This window comes from Herpailurus yagouaroundi, unplaced genomic scaffold (assembly GCF_014898765.1).
Source record: "Herpailurus yagouaroundi ecotype Mexico unplaced genomic scaffold, PumYag 159, whole genome shotgun sequence".
In the NCBI taxonomy this organism is placed as follows: Eukaryota; Metazoa; Chordata; class Mammalia; order Carnivora; family Felidae; genus Herpailurus; species Herpailurus yagouaroundi.
In genome coordinates this window covers 25798223-25813448 of record NW_024412400.1, presented here as the reverse complement: position 1 = coordinate 25813448, position 15226 = coordinate 25798223, and the positions used below count along the sequence as shown (strand labels likewise).

Below are 15226 nucleotides of genomic sequence, written 5' to 3'. Positions count from 1 at the left end.
AAGACCAGGTTGGTATGAATGGAAGAATTAGAAATACAGCAATTCTTTCTCTTACATGGCAAGGCTTTTACCAAGAAGCCTCCAATTAAACATCATTCCTTTATAACCATTGTAGTGGACAGACCCTAGTATGGCCCCATTTTTATGTCCTGTATCATGTCCTCCCTTTGAGTGTGGGTAGGACTAGGAACTCACCCTAGAACATGGCAAGGGTGTCACTTTCATGATTATGTTGTTATATATCACTCATGATTATGTTATTATATACATATATAGCTCTATCTTGCTAGCATAGACTAGAGAGACTTCATTATGCCTTGAAGGAGTAAGCTGCCTTGTCACAAGAGGGCCTATGGAGGGGCCCACCTGGCAAGAAACTTTGGGCGGCCCATATTTGCTGACAGTCAGCAAGAAAACAGGCCCTAGTCCTACAATTACAAGGAGATCAATCCTGCCAACAGCCTGAAGGATCTTGGAATCAGATCCTTCCCTAGTCAAGCCTCTGATGAGACCACAGCCTCTGTCAATACCTAGATGGCAGCCTTATGAGACTCTGAGCTTAGCTGTGCTTGGACTTCTGACCTACAGAGACTGTGAGAAAAAAATGTATGTTATTTTGAGCTTCTAAGTTTTGGGTGATTTGTTATCCAGTGATAAAAAAGAAAAGTAATACACTTATTTTGACCACGGCCTATCACTGTAGTTTTCAAGGCTTTCTTTTAGCTGTGGAGACCTCTGGTTAAGCAAAATCATCCTTGGAAACCCAATACATAGGAGAAAATAAAAGTAGAACTGCTTCATTTTTAGCCAGGTAGAGGGCATGGAGCCCTTACCAGCTGGGCTCTCCTGGATTTATAGTGACCCAAAAGGAAACTCTGTAAGAACAGTCTGAAAACCAGAAGGTGAATTGAAGAGAGCACATAAGGTTGCTGATCCAGCTACACTCTTCAGGCTGCAGGGAAGAGATGTACGCAGGTGACCTTCCAAGATGGAGTACAGTGGAGGCTGTTGATGCACTACCCAGAATCCTTAAATTTCTTTACTATGTCTGGTCACTCCTCCCCTGGCTTCAGCATGCTTTTGCCTTCAATCGTCTGTACATGTAACTCTTTTTCTTAGAACTCTCTTTGGGCTGCTAGAGCTGCTTTGCCTAGGATCACAAGTAGGAGGTACCCAGGAGTTTAGGTCTCCTGCTGAGTCCTTTGACAAAGGACTGATTGGTGGGGGGCTTTGAAAACCAGCCTCCCTCACCTGGAGTTGAGACAACCTCTGAAGTATAACTTATACTCCAGAATTTGCCATCTGGGTGAAGCTTAAGCTGCCCTCTGCAGACTGCTGAAATCATTCCCGGTTTTCCCCGTTTCCCTATCCTGTCCTCCACTTCCTACCAGCTTTTCAGCAATAATTGCTTTGCACATTAATCCTCATATCAATGTCTGTTTCTGGGGAACCCCACTTGAGACATGGGAGTTTCCTGAGAGGATATATGAGCAACTGTTTTATCTTAACATCTCTGGGGCTCAGTATCTCTAAGTCCCTTTTTGGTCACATTTCAGTCTGGACTCCAGTACCCTGCCTGGTCCTTGCCTTTAATTCTTATTACACATGTAATTAGTACATATTCTTATTATGTACATAATTAAACATTTTTCGAAGCCATAGTTTAAATACTAATAACATTTTATTTAACAAAGTAAATAAAATATTATTTTAACATGTAACCAATATTAAAAATATTAATGAGGGGTGCCTGGGTGGCTCAGTCGGTCAGGCATCCTACTCTTGATTTTGGCTCAGGTCATGACCTCAGGGTTCGTGAGATCAAGCCCTACATTGGGCTCTGAGCTAACAGCTCAGAGCCTGCTTGGGATTCTCTCTCTCTGTGCCCCCTCCCCCCGCCCCTCCACAACTCTCTCAAAAATAAATAAATAAACATTTTTAAATTAAAAAATAAATAAAAATATTAATGGTATCTTTTATGTATCTTTTAATACTAGATCTCTAGAATCTGGTGTACCTTTTTAATACATACAGCACCTCTCAATTTGGATGCTAAATTTTCATTGGAAAAATCCTTGAACTGTATTTGGATTTCATAAGATTTGCAACCTGAAATTTATCCAAAGGATCCTGGTGTGCTATTTCGAAGGGGCACATGCACCCCAATGCTTATAGCAGCACTATCAACAACAGCCAAAGTATGGAAAGAGCCCAAATGTCTATCGACAAATTAATGGATAAATTATATATGTATGTGTATATATATACATATATATATACACACACATATATATAATGGAGTATTACTCGGGAATCAAAAATAATGAAATGTTGACATTTGCAACCATGTGGATGGAACTAGAGGGCATTATCCTAAGCAAAATTAGTCAGAGAAAGACAAATGTCATGTGACTTCCCTCATATGTGGAATTTAAGATACAAAACAGATGAACATAAGGGAAGGGAAGCAAAAATAATATAAAAACAGGGAGGGTGGCAAGATATAAGAGACTCTTAAATACAGAGAACAAATTGAGGGTCGCTGGAGGGGAGGTGGGTGGGGGGATGGGCTAAATGGGCAAGGGGCATTAGGGAGGACGCTTGTTGGGATGAGCACTGGATGTTATATGTGGGAGATGAATCACTGGATTCTACTGAAATCATTATTGCACTCTATGCTAATTAACTTGGATGTAAATTTTTTTTAAAAAGATTTGCAACCTGCAAAGATGTAGATTTGCACACCCAGTTGTTACAAATATGCTTAATAGTTTCCTAATGACTGAATTGAGTACCAATTTTTTATTTAAAAAATTTTTTTAATGTTTATTTTTATTTTTGACAGAGAGAGAGAGAGAGAGACAGAGCATGAGCAAGGGAGGGGCAGAGAGAGAGGGAGACACAGAATCCAAAGCAGGCTCCAGGCTCTGAGCTGCCAGCACAGAGCCCGACGCGGGGCTTGAACTCAGAGACCACGAGATCATGACCTGAGCCGAAGTCGGAAGCTCAACCGACTGAGCCACCCCGGCACCCCGAATACCAATTTTTTAATTAAAATAAAGTGAAATTAACTATTCGGCTTTTTAATTGCATGAGCCACATTTCAAATGTTCAGCAGTCACCTGTAGCTAGTGGCTACCATTTTGGACAACACGGCCCTAGATTCTCATCCCTCTCAGAGTTGGCTCTGGGGCCTCCAGGGGCTGATGGGAGTGGGGGGGGGGAGATGCCAGTATAAGTCATGTCAAGCTGGTGTCGAGATGGTGTGTGCTGAGCCCTCAGGATCCTGAACACAGAAACCTTGTTCTGCCACTCAATCCCAAAAGCACTGTTTTCGGCCAGTTTTCCTGGAACCAGAGCCTGAGAAAGAGTTTCAGGTGCACACAGTTTTTTGAGGGATGCCCTAGAAGGAAGCTTGTAAAGGAGTAAAGGAAGCAGAGGAATGAGCTGGTCAGGGATGTGGTCTCAGGTAAATTCTAGCCTTGGTCTGATCTGTGGGAACTCTGCAATGTGAACTGCACTACAGAGTTCTCTCACCTGGAGACAAAGGTGCTAGCTTTTATACCCCTATATCCTTCAGTCATTGGTTCCTTGGGATGAGAGTGAGGATGACATATATCCTAATTTTCTAGGTGAGGTGGCTCATTCAATAGCAATTGTCCAAAGAAGGTCACAGGTGGGAGCTTCAGGCCCTAGCACTTACAGCAGCTGGGTGACGTGCGTACTAGCTAGTGAAGGAGATTTGGACAGGATACCGATAGCCCATAGCCACCTAAGCACAGAAGGCCAGGCCAGGACCTGACAATACTTTCTGGCAATTTGGCCTCAAGCCCCAGCATGTTATCATAGTGAGTAGGGCTGGACCCTGGGGGCCACAGGGGCTCCCTTGCATAGAGAATTGAGGTCTAGAATCGTAACAAGTCAGGCATTCTCATTGGCTCTTTCTTTCTGGGTCAACATTGAATCTCAGCTTTCTGCATCACACTTTTGAGATGGCAAAGAAAAGTGGGAAAAAGGAAAAGCAAAGAAACTGAATCCCCAAAAGGAGATACAAACCCTGTGGCCCAGTATGAAGGCTTGTTCTTCATTCATTCCTCTAAGGAATACTTAGTTAGTGACTCTGCTGGGCCAGGCACCGTGTGAGGTTGTAAAGGCAAATTCCAAGGAGCGGTTCCAAGGCCATTTTGAGCAATGGCAGCGTGACTAAAATACGTGCTGTTGTAGAGTTTTTGGTGTACAAAGGCAGCGATGGGCCAAGAGAGGTGGGGCTTGGGGAGAGCAAGGATAAGTCTAGGATAGTCTAGGTCAGCAGGGAGTGCTGAAAAGTATAGCAACAGGCCCCAGCAAGTCTGCCAGGGACTCCAAGGAAAGAGTTGAGGTCAGTCTGGGGCACTGGCCAAGTGGCAGGGTCTGAGTAAGCAAGTTAAGGTCAGCTTTCAGAAGCCCAGGCCAAGAAGAAGGGCTCAGGCAGATGGAGGCCGGGCACAGAGGCAGTGCAGGGTGCCGGGTAAAGAAGAGGATAAAAATGTATTTAGCACTTAGTTCTTGCCAGCCACTTTGAACATATTTAATCCTCACAATAACCTTGCAAGATAAGTATGAGGCTCAGAAAGATTAAAACAGTGCTTCTCAAACTTTAATGAGCCTACGAATCACCTGAGGATCATGTTAAAATGCAGATTCTGATTCAACAGGGCTGAGGTGGGGCCTAAGATTGTAGACTTCTAACGAGCTCCTGGTGATGCTGATACTGCTGGTCCACAGACCATACTCTGAGTCTGGAGATGTTAAAACCCTTACCACAAAGTCAATGCTTTCATTATCATGAAGGGAAAGGCAGATCACGAGAGGCAGGAAAACAAAAGTAGTCTGGTTTGAGAGTCTAATTTCCCAAAAACACAGTCATGGCTCCGGGCCCTGGGCCCTGGCCTGTGGCTGTCTTCCCGGCTGGGCGTGGGCAGGGAGGTGTCCTGCCCTGAGGAGGGGAGTGGTCCACTCTGGATGCCTGGGGAGGTGGGGGAACTCCTCTAGGTGTTTTCCTGGGGGGACTCACTCATTTCAATGCATCTGATCCTGTGTGTTTTAGTCATTGTTCATACTGGCTTAATGATCAGTGAATTTGGAAAATATATTGTGGTAATAATTCCTTTTCAGGAGGTGAGTTTAAATGGGTAGGCTTAGAAATGAAACCAAATCCATTTCTCAGAAGTTTTCTTAACCTTTTCTTTCTTTCTTTCTTTTTCTTTTCTTTTCTTTCTTTCTTTCTTTCTTTCTTTCTTTCTTTCTTTCTTTCTTTCCTTCTTTCCTTCTTTCTTTCTTTCTTTCATGATTTCTTCTTTACCTGAGACCTTCTCAGGGGTCTTATTATTAAATTCCTTCTCCATCTCATTATGGATAATGGCATGAAGACTTACTGAAACATGTCTTTAGGGCCCCCACTAGTTTTTCAATTGTGGTAATTATTATTACATTTTTTTTTTTTAAAACAGGCCTTGTATTCATAAGATGCTTAGAGCTTCTAGAATGCTTTCATTGACATTTTCTTCATTTTGATCTCCTTGTAATGCAGGAGGTCTGTGTTACTTCTCCAGTTGATTGAGGAGGAAATGGAGGCACAGAAAGGTGAAGTGAACTGCCTAGGGTCGCGTGGCTACGTAAGCGGTGGAGATAGTAACAGTTTTGAGCACTGGCTGGTGTCAGGCGCTGTGCTAAGAGCTGTATATGTAGTAGGTCATTTAGTCCCTGCCCCAAACCCATTATTATCCCTCATTTTACAGATGAGAACACAGAGGCCCAGAGGGATTACCTATTTATTCAAGGTCGCACAGGTACCAAGGGGTAGAGCCAAGGTCTGAACTGAAGCAGGGGTGTATCTACGTTCCATGCTAGAAAGGGAATGTTGCAATGTTTGCAAAAACAAAAGCAAAAGCATATATGAGGGTTTCTCCAGCTCTGTCCTAGAGTAATGGTGTCCTGGCTGGCCACAGTGAAGACCATAGGAGGCTTGGATTATCATTCTCCTATAGAAGGAAGGGCTTTGCCAGGCTCCCCAAATGGGTGGATGGTAAATAAGTCCTCTTAGAAGCATCTGTTGGGCCCAGCCAGCACTATGTCTGAGAGTATCTGACATTTATACTTTGGTGCAGGGCCAGCTCCCAAACACTCCCACCCCAGTCTGCCCCTTACTTCTTCTGACTCACCTTGCTCAGCCCATGTGCACTCCTGGGCACCTGAATCAGAGTCTCAGCTGAAATCAACTTCACCCAGATGGTACAACCGAGGAGACTTTCAGGAGGGATCTGCTTACAAAGGTGTGTTCAGGTCAAGGGAACAAACAGGATGTTGAGGCACCCAGAGACTGGCAGGAAGATGTTACCACCCTTTTAGGCTTGGAACAGAAAGGGGCAAAAAGGTCGTCTTACCAGAGCTCGTGTGAGCTGGAGCCATTGAGGAGCTGTGGCTGTGGAGGGGTGCAGCCAAGGCCACAAATACGGTGCAGAGCTGAATCCTCTCTTCTCCCACTTTCCAGTCTCCGGCCAGTGCCTCTCATTGCTGAGTTCAATCAGTATCCACCTGACGAGGGAGCCCAGCTGATGCAGTCCCCTGGGATCAGTTTCCCTGAGCACAGAGCAGGGCAGAGCAAGGGGGAGAGTGCATGCAGGAGAGCAGGGCCAGGCAGAGAATAGCCAGCACATGACCACATCAGTTGTTTACCTCACAACCCAGACACTAGGCAGACCCCCTACCACCTCCCCACTGCAGTCCCACATGTTGGGCTGAACCTCCCTATCGTGCATCATTTACTCCCTTGGCTCTGAGTTTTCTGACCCCAAGTTCTTTTTCCAAAGAGGCTCCCCTGCTATGAGGAAAATGGAAGACTGGCCAACAGGAGCGTCCTGATGTGCTTGAGAGTGGATTTGCTGGATGTGTAAGCTGGTTTTCAGGAATTTGAATTGCTCTGGTGTGAAACTGAGTGTATGCCATGCCTGGCTGACGGAGAACAAGAACTTACAGACTGAGAGAGGCAGTGGTGAGCCAGAAGTTACATCACGGTGCCTGGAGCATCATGGCCCCATAAAGAACAACAGTCTGTGAGGTCCACACCTTCAACATTTGAATGTTGAAGAAGGCTCTGAGTTTATGTAAAGCCTTTGACGTTGTGAGAACAGACTTAGAAGCCAGATTGCTTGCATCCAAATCTAGACACCACCACTTACTGGGTAAGTTACTTCACTTCTCTGACCCGCATTTTTCTCCTCTATAAAATAAAAGTAATAAAAGCACCTACCTTGTTATCTGTTGCCATATAACAGATCATCCCCACAGTTACTGGCTTAAAGTCACAGGAGTCTATCAGGAATCTGCAATTTGGGCAGAGCTTGTCTCCGCTCCATGCCACGTCTGGGCCCCCAGCTGGAGTGACTCAAATGGCTGGGGCTGGATCTGCTGAGGGCTGGCTGGGCATTTCATTCTCCCTTTGCACAGAGCCAAGACTCTATGAGATTTCTCATGTGGTACTTCCAGCTCGTGGCCTCAGGATAGACAAGCATCTTCTATGCATTTCAAAGCACTAGGAGCAGGTAATCTGGAAGAAGAAAGTAGAGGTTTGGAGGCCATTTTGCTTTAATCCAGCAGTCACACAATCTACTAACACCAAATTCTATTTGTCACACAGGCCAGCTCTAATGCGTTTGGGAGGGGACTCCGTAAGGGCATCCTCACTGAGTGGGGAGCAGTGTGGAAGCTGGGTAATAAGAGTTCGTACGTCTGTGTAGACGGAGTGTGCGAGAGGGCTGTTCTGGGGCCTCCGAGGGACTTGTCAGGAGCCATAGGTTATTGTGGTTGACTAACTCTTAGGCTTCCATTTTGCAGAGTGAAGTATTATATCTGAGAAGATCTGAAGTGCTTGGGGCAGTAAACAGGGCTTTGGAGGCTGTCTGGAGAAGGAAGCAGGGAGAGCAGCAAAGGAGCTGACTAGAAGAGGATTTGGAAGGGAACCAAGATACCCCTTAGGAATTGAAGAAGTCTTGTGGTGTGTGAGGTCAATCCTCTCTCCATTCTCTCCAACAAAACCTTCAGTAAATTGTCTCTTCTGTGAGTGCATTGTGGATGTGTCTTGAGGGGCACATCAAATGGTGAGTTCTGTTTCCAGGAGGTTCAGGGTGAGAGCAGGTGCTGCCCAAGGGAGCCTGGTTACACTGGGAACACTCAAGAAAGGAAAAACTAAGCAAATAACTGAGTGAATACGTGAACCCTGGAGCTCCCGTGATCCTCCACTAAATCATAATCTCTGGCAAGGCCTATAATCTCTTCAGTCCAGTCCCTAGCCAAATTCTGGTTAGCCTACCTACTCCATTTCCCATTTCCTTCCATCCCCACTTCCCTTCTGCTCTCTTTTGCTTCACATTGTGGGTTTTGGGATTGAAGTGATTTCTGTAGCATGAACTCTTAGTTTATTCATTCCTCATTCCACATTCTGATTCATTCCACATTCTGATGTGTGTTGAATGCTGTGTGAGGCCTGGCACCACATGCAATGGAGAATTCTAAGAAAAGATGGAATTCATGGTCAGCAAGAGAGAAAAGACTGGGCTATTCTAAACGGCAGGAGGAAGCAGCTGCCCCAGAAGAGGCAAGAATAAAATCCTGTAATTATTCACAGTGAGGGAAGCAGGTTCAGTGGAGACAGTGAAGGATAGAGGGCCAAGAAAGGCTTTGCACACACGATGGCATCTAAGCCAAGCTTTAAATTAAGGGTGACATTTGGACATGAAGAAATAAGAATTTCAAGGGTAGAGATTGGGTGAGGGGATAATTTCTGACATGCTCACTCTGCCTTCCACACCAAAGTGCTGCTGACCTGTGTCCAGGCCCCTCTGGCTCCTTCCTCAGTGCTCTCTTGGCCCAGAAGGGAGCTTCACGGACATGCTAATAAAAAGAAACCAGCCCCTGTCTTCTCCACCCACTCCTCAAGAACCCAAGGTTCCTTTTCATCTGTGACCTTCTGGAGCCGGTTCTCTACCCTGGTCACCCAGTCAGAGAAGGGAAGAGCTAGTGTCGAAAAGAGCAGTGGGATGGTACACCAGAAGCCTGGGATGTGAGGAGGGAAACTGAGGCCCAGAGAAAGAACTTTGATGCTGTATTCCCTTAACAGTGCTCAATGAGTAAATGAATTCATGTCTATGTCTATTTTTTGCTCCATGCCTTTGACTCCTCAAAGGCATGAGATGAGTCTCACCCATCTTGGTGTCCCCAGCACAGAGCCTAGCCCATTGTAGGTGTTCAATATATGGTAACTGAACTAGCATTCTAGGGCTAGGGCAGTGGTGCTCAATGTATGGTCCCAGACCTATAGTGTCAGCATCAGCTGGGGACTTGTTGGAAATGTAAATTCTTGGGGCCTCATCCTAGACCTACTGAATCAGAAGCCCTGGAGGTGGAGTCCAGTAATCTGGTTAACAAGCCCTCCAGGAGATTCTGATTAAAGTTTAAGAATGATTGTTATAGAATATTTGAGCTTAGAAGACTTGCTCTGGCTTTGGGACATCAAGAAATCAGATGCTTTTTCTCTGTAACAGACACTTCTTTATACTATTCTATTGCCACCCACCATCTTTGCAAAAAAAAAAAAAAAAAAGGAAAGAAAGAAAAAAACAGGAAAAAGAAAAGAAATACCACAAAGATGTCACCAATGACCAGGAAGAAATAAATCAGTAATGGCAGGTTGTTAGCCTTCCTGAAAAAACAGAAACTTTGCCTGTAAAAAAATACATTCAATGATTTCAAAACACACTTTTTATAGCATAGGAAGAGAGCAAAGAAAAATGTCAAAAAAAATTGAGCTGTGGTTTTATGTGAAAGTGCCACTCCTTTCAGACAAAACCACCTGCTCATCTTCCTTGTCAATCTCCTTTGTCATCCCAGATAATTCCGAGGAGCTGCCACCAGCTGATTCCTTCTGGAGTGAAGGATCCTGTAAAATTCATTATTTTCTTGATCATTGACAATGTTCTAGTACTTATGGGATGGGCAGAATTGACGGGATCCTCTTTCCAGCATATGCTTGTACCTGGCAGATAAGAACAACAAGGATGATTTACATATGCCCATAGAATATCAATTCCCAAGTAATCTTGGTCCTCACTGCGTGGTCAGTACTCTGCTGGCTTGGTATGGAATGGTTTTTTTCCTATCCTCATGGAACCCACAATCTAACAGGATGGTTTGATAAATGCACACAGAATGAATGACAGCCTTTAGATTAAGGCTTTTGAGTTAACAAAGTGTTCTCACAGATACAGTTTCTTTTTTTTTTTTAACATTTTTAAAAAATGTTTTATTATTTATTTTCCAGAGTGAGAGAGACAGAGCACAAGCAAAGGAGGGGCAGAGAGAGAGGGAGACACAGAATCCGAAGCAGGCTCCAGGCTCTGAGCTGTCAGCACAGAGCCCAATGCAGGGCTTGAACTTGTGAACCTCGAGATCATGACCTGAGCCAAAGTTGGCCACTTAGCCACCTGAGCCACTCAGGCACCCCTCACATTTGATCCTTACAACAGATCCTGGAAGTATCACACAGTGGCTATAGCAAGGTAAGTTCCAAACTTGGAGCTACAAAATGAGCTTGCGATAAATGAGAAGGGAATCTTCCTGACTTAATAATCACTCATTGGGTGGCTAAATAGTGGGTGGCTGTATTCTCAGGGAGGCAAGAGAGGATTGTAATTGTATCTAAGAGAGCATGGATCCAACCAGTTATATAAGCCATGATCTGAAAAAAAAAAAAAAGCTTCTAGATTGTATTTTTTTTAACTGACTCCCACTAAACAGACTAGCTAGGTTAGCTGATGTGCTGTTTTCTCTGTAAGACATTCTGATGAATGCCCACATCTCACTAAAAACTTCTGGCTGGAAGTCCAGTCTGATGTATGTCTCCTAATAACATTATAGACTTTCCTAGACTCAGTTGGGTTTGTTCCCAAACCTGTTTTATGCCAGTTGTGCCTTTTGTAATTATATACTTAAATAAAATACTATGTTAATCTGTGAAATAATGAGTGCAAAAAAAAAAAAATGATGAGTTCTTGTACTGATGAAAATTAAGTTAGGTGCTGTGAAAAACTTGGCCAAGGTGCTTTTTATTAAAGTTGCCATTGAATGATATGTAAATGAGACAACTTTGGGTTGAAATTGTAAAAATCTAGAAGTATTCTGCTCTCAGAGTGCTTCATAGGGACCTTTATGTTTTTCCTCCACTTTAAAGAAACCTAAAAGGAAATTGTAGATGACTCCTTGTAGGTGAGCTTTATGCTAGGGAAATGAGGTAAATTTTAAAGAATCGGTCTTAGTCCTAGATCAAAAGATTGACATACAAAGGTGCATTTAAATTTTGGAATAAAACGTTGAATGTGTTCTTTTTTTATAATTCCCTCATTTTTTTCCAGTGAACTTTTCCCCTATTTACTTAAAAAAGTATTCTGCTAACACACTACACTTACCAATTTTATTACATAGGAGGGCTTGAACTGAACTATGTCTGCATGGAGCACAACCAAAGAAGAGTCAAGTGTGCAAAAGAATAACAAGTCAATGGTGTTCTCCAGGGCTGTCCGTTAGAGAGCATAGACTCAGGTAATTGCCCCTTGGAGCTCTTTCCCGTAGTTCCCCTTGGAGGGAATTATTGGATGAATTCATTATGGATTGATGTCACTGGCCATTGGGATTGTTGAACACACCCCATATTCTGATTTGCTCTTCACCAAGGAATCCTCTGTCTACAATCTGACCATCCATGTACATCTCCTCCCAGAAGAGAATGTGTTGATTAGAGAAGGCTTGAGTCCTGCTTCCTAAAGTTGTTAATGTTTTTCATCATAAATTAATGAATTATTAACATAGTGTTTAATTTATGGGAGACAACACCTACTGTCTCTTCCGATGCTTCTAGTGAAAACATACCTTGAGGACGATGGAAGTTTTCCAACGGTATTAATATATCTGCCAATTTTTAAATGTTGGCAACAGCAATACCACCATGTGATCCAAATGAAATTATCATTTTATAATCCATGTGTTAGAATCTATGATGCAGAAAGATACCTTTTTTTTCTTTTTTAGTTTTGACACCTAACTTAGGGTCTGGGTCTCTGGATCAGCAAATGAGTTTATTTGCTATGGATTGAGGACCTACTATGCACAATTCACTGTCCCACATGACTCGTATACATTCAAATAATCCTAATAATCTAGCAAGTAAGTTTTACTGTATTCATTTTATAGACGAAGAAACAGAAACTCAGAAAAGTCACTTAACCAACCCCAAGCATGCACAGCTAGGAAGAGCTGATATGAGAGGTCAGTTTTCTCTTGCTTCAACATTCTTTTTCATGTCACAATATGACATTATTAAATTAATCAATATTCCCTTTTCCATAATTAAAATTCTTCATCACTCTAACTATATATATATATATATATACATATATATATATATATTTGTTTCATTTGGTAAACAATAACCACAAGTTAAGAATTCCAGATGCTCCACATTATCAGCAGACAGTCTGAAAGAAGACAGGGTCAGCCATATGACCAAATAAATGGGGCAGCATTGATGGGCTCCATGCTTGCACAGCCCCCTGAAATGCAAAGGTGCTAACATCAGGTAACACAGCATGCAGCTGCTCTGAGGAGAGTTAAACACTTTTTCTGTGATACTTCAGTAGCCAACACAATGAAAAATTATTGATCGTTAGCTCTTTATCATGTGCCAGGTACTGTGCCAAGCATTTGAAATGCATTTAATCTTACAGCAAACCTAAGAAGATATCGAGGTGTGAAGTGTGAGCGAACTTACCTGAGGTCATGTAACTAGTAAGTTGAGGAGACCAGATTCAAATTCAGATTTAGCCCGGCTCCAAAGTCCACGCCCTTAACCACCTTGAGAGTCAACCTCCCAGTTAGAGCAACCGTTTCTTGAGTGACTATTTTGTGCCTGGCATGAAGCTAAGCATTTCATATATGTAAACGCGTTAATGTATATAATTGTATTTTATTAGGTAAGTGCAGGGAGTTCTATAGCACTTGGTACATCCCTGGTTATAACTGGTTCTTTATTGGTTAGAATAGGGTGATGGTGATACAAAGATTTGCACTTAACTCATGTTTTGTGTGACGTACCAAGTTTTAGAGACATGATGTGATATAAGGCAGAGATGTAGGGGTACCTGGGTGGCTCACTCAGTTGAGTGTCTGACTTTGGCTCAGGTCATGATCTCATGTTTTCTGAGTTTGAGCCCCGCTTCAGGCTCACCACTGTCAGCACAGAACCCTCCTGGGACCCTGCCTCCCCCTTTCTTTCTGCCCCTTCGCTGCTCATGCTCTCTCTTTCAAAAATAAATAAAGATATTTTTAAAAAGGCAAAGGTGTAGTCTTGGTAGCAAGACTATTCTGTTACATCTTGACTTTTCCACTTTCTTGTCTAGTGGCCTTCCATAAACTATGTTATAAATTGTGTACAGCCTCAGTTTCCTCATCTGTAATAATGAAGATGATAGTATTTGCTCTGCAGAGTTCTTGTGGAAATAAAAAATGGTATTTGTAAGGACTTGGAACAATATAAGAACTCAACAAAACAAGATTTTAAGTGTATGAATACATTGCCTGGCTCATCAGGAGCATTTGAGAAATGGTAACCATTATGATTGACATCTATATTATAATTATTTGCTGGTTTTCTCCCCCCCTCAGCTGATTGGTTGATTCATTCAATAAATAGTTATTCAGCATCCACACTATGCAGGCACAGAACTAGGTTGGACATAAAAAAGTGTGGTCTTGATATACATGGCTTTTGCCTTCAAGAGGTTTACATTCCAGTGGGGAAAATAGAAAAATAAGCAAATGTATTAGTGCATAAAATTGTGATAATTGCTGTAAGGAAACCCATGATGTGCTGGGAGACAGAAGGTGGGTAGAGTAAGGGGGCGGTCTGAGAAATCTCCCTTGAGGAGGTGACATTTAAACTGAGATTCGAAGTATGGGAAGAGCAGGACAAGTTTTCCAGGAAGGAGGACTGACAGGACTGAGGACTGGAGAAGTGGCCTATGTGGCTGGAAAATGAGGCCACTGGGAAAGAAAGAGGGATCAGGGACAGGCAGAGACTAGACTCTGTGGAGTTGTGCAGGTTGTGATGAAGGGATTGGATTTTATTCGGTGGAAAGCCATTGGTGGGTATTAACAGGTGAGTGTCATGACTGAAATGGTATTTTGACAAGATCATTTTGGACACGTGGAGAACAGAGGGAGCAGGGCAGGAATACAGCAAGGCAACCAGTCAGGGAAGGCTATTTGTAGGGGTCTAGCTGAGGAAGGATGATGACTTCGGGTAGGGTGTGCCAGCAGAGGTGGCGAGAAGGTCACAGCTTTTAGATATTATGTTGAGATTGTGTACAACTCAAGAGCAGGGACAGACCCAGATTTAATTTGGAATCACATAGGTAGTGAGATGCTTACACTGTGGGTGTTCAACAAGTGTTTATGAAATCGGATAGTAGAAATTAGATATTCTATAATAAGACTGACTATGGTGTCATAGAAGATTCCAGTATAACATAAATTCTAAGAGAATGGGCTCTGGAGTTGGGCAGACTTCTCCACTTACTGGTTGTGTAACTCTGAGCTATATTTCTTCATCTGTAAAACGGAGCTATTCATGTGTCTTCATGATGAAGACATATCATGTACTTAAAATGCTGTTCTTCATCTTAATATTCTTCCCTCATTAAAATAAGCAGATTAACAAATGGGATAGTACCTCTTCTACTTTTAAGCAAATGTCACTGGACTATGGAAACCTCTACCAACCCTGGTCATTATCCGGATACAAACATCAAGTCATTTCCTCATATCCATCACTGTCTTCTCCTCAGCTTCTTTTTCTTTATTTTTTAATTTTTTAAATTAACTTGTTTAAATTTTATTTTTTAAATTAATTTATTTTTTAATTTTAATGTTTTAATTATTTATTTTTTATCACATTTTTTATTTGTTATCAACCATGGAAGACCCATATATGAGTTATCTACTATGTAATAGATTAACTCAAAACGTAGTGGCTTAAAACAACAAACATTTATTATCTCAATAGTTTCTGGGGCTGAGAAATTAGGAAGCAGCTTTGCTAAGTGGTTCTGACTCAAGGTCTGTCATGAAGTTGCAGTCAAGA

The 15226-nt window shown here is 42.6% G+C and overlaps 3 long non-coding RNA genes across 3 annotated transcripts in view; 2 read left to right on the top strand and 1 right to left on the bottom strand.

The window, feature by feature from the left end:
- Positions 1–7478: 7478 nt before the first annotated feature.
- LOC121033645 (uncharacterized) overlaps positions 7479–15226 on the bottom strand; it is a 35979-nt gene continuing 28231 nt past the window's right edge. The window contains exons 3-4 of the long non-coding RNA XR_005792038.1: positions 8007–8207; positions 7479–7585 (exon numbers count right to left, since the gene is read on the bottom strand). This is a non-coding gene — a long non-coding RNA (uncharacterized LOC121033645). The remainder of the gene's footprint in view (positions 7586–8006; positions 8208–15226) is intronic.
- Positions 7584–10411, top strand: LOC121033644 (uncharacterized). Its single transcript, XR_005792037.1, has 3 exons — positions 7584–7748; positions 7873–8135; positions 10355–10411. It is a non-coding gene; the product is annotated as an uncharacterized LOC121033644 (long non-coding RNA).
- The window catches only part of LOC121033643 (uncharacterized), a 39508-nt gene continuing 34729 nt past the window's right edge, over positions 10448–15226 (top strand). The window contains exons 1-2 of the long non-coding RNA XR_005792036.1: positions 10448–10592; positions 11515–11631. This is a non-coding gene — a long non-coding RNA (uncharacterized LOC121033643). The remainder of the gene's footprint in view (positions 10593–11514; positions 11632–15226) is intronic.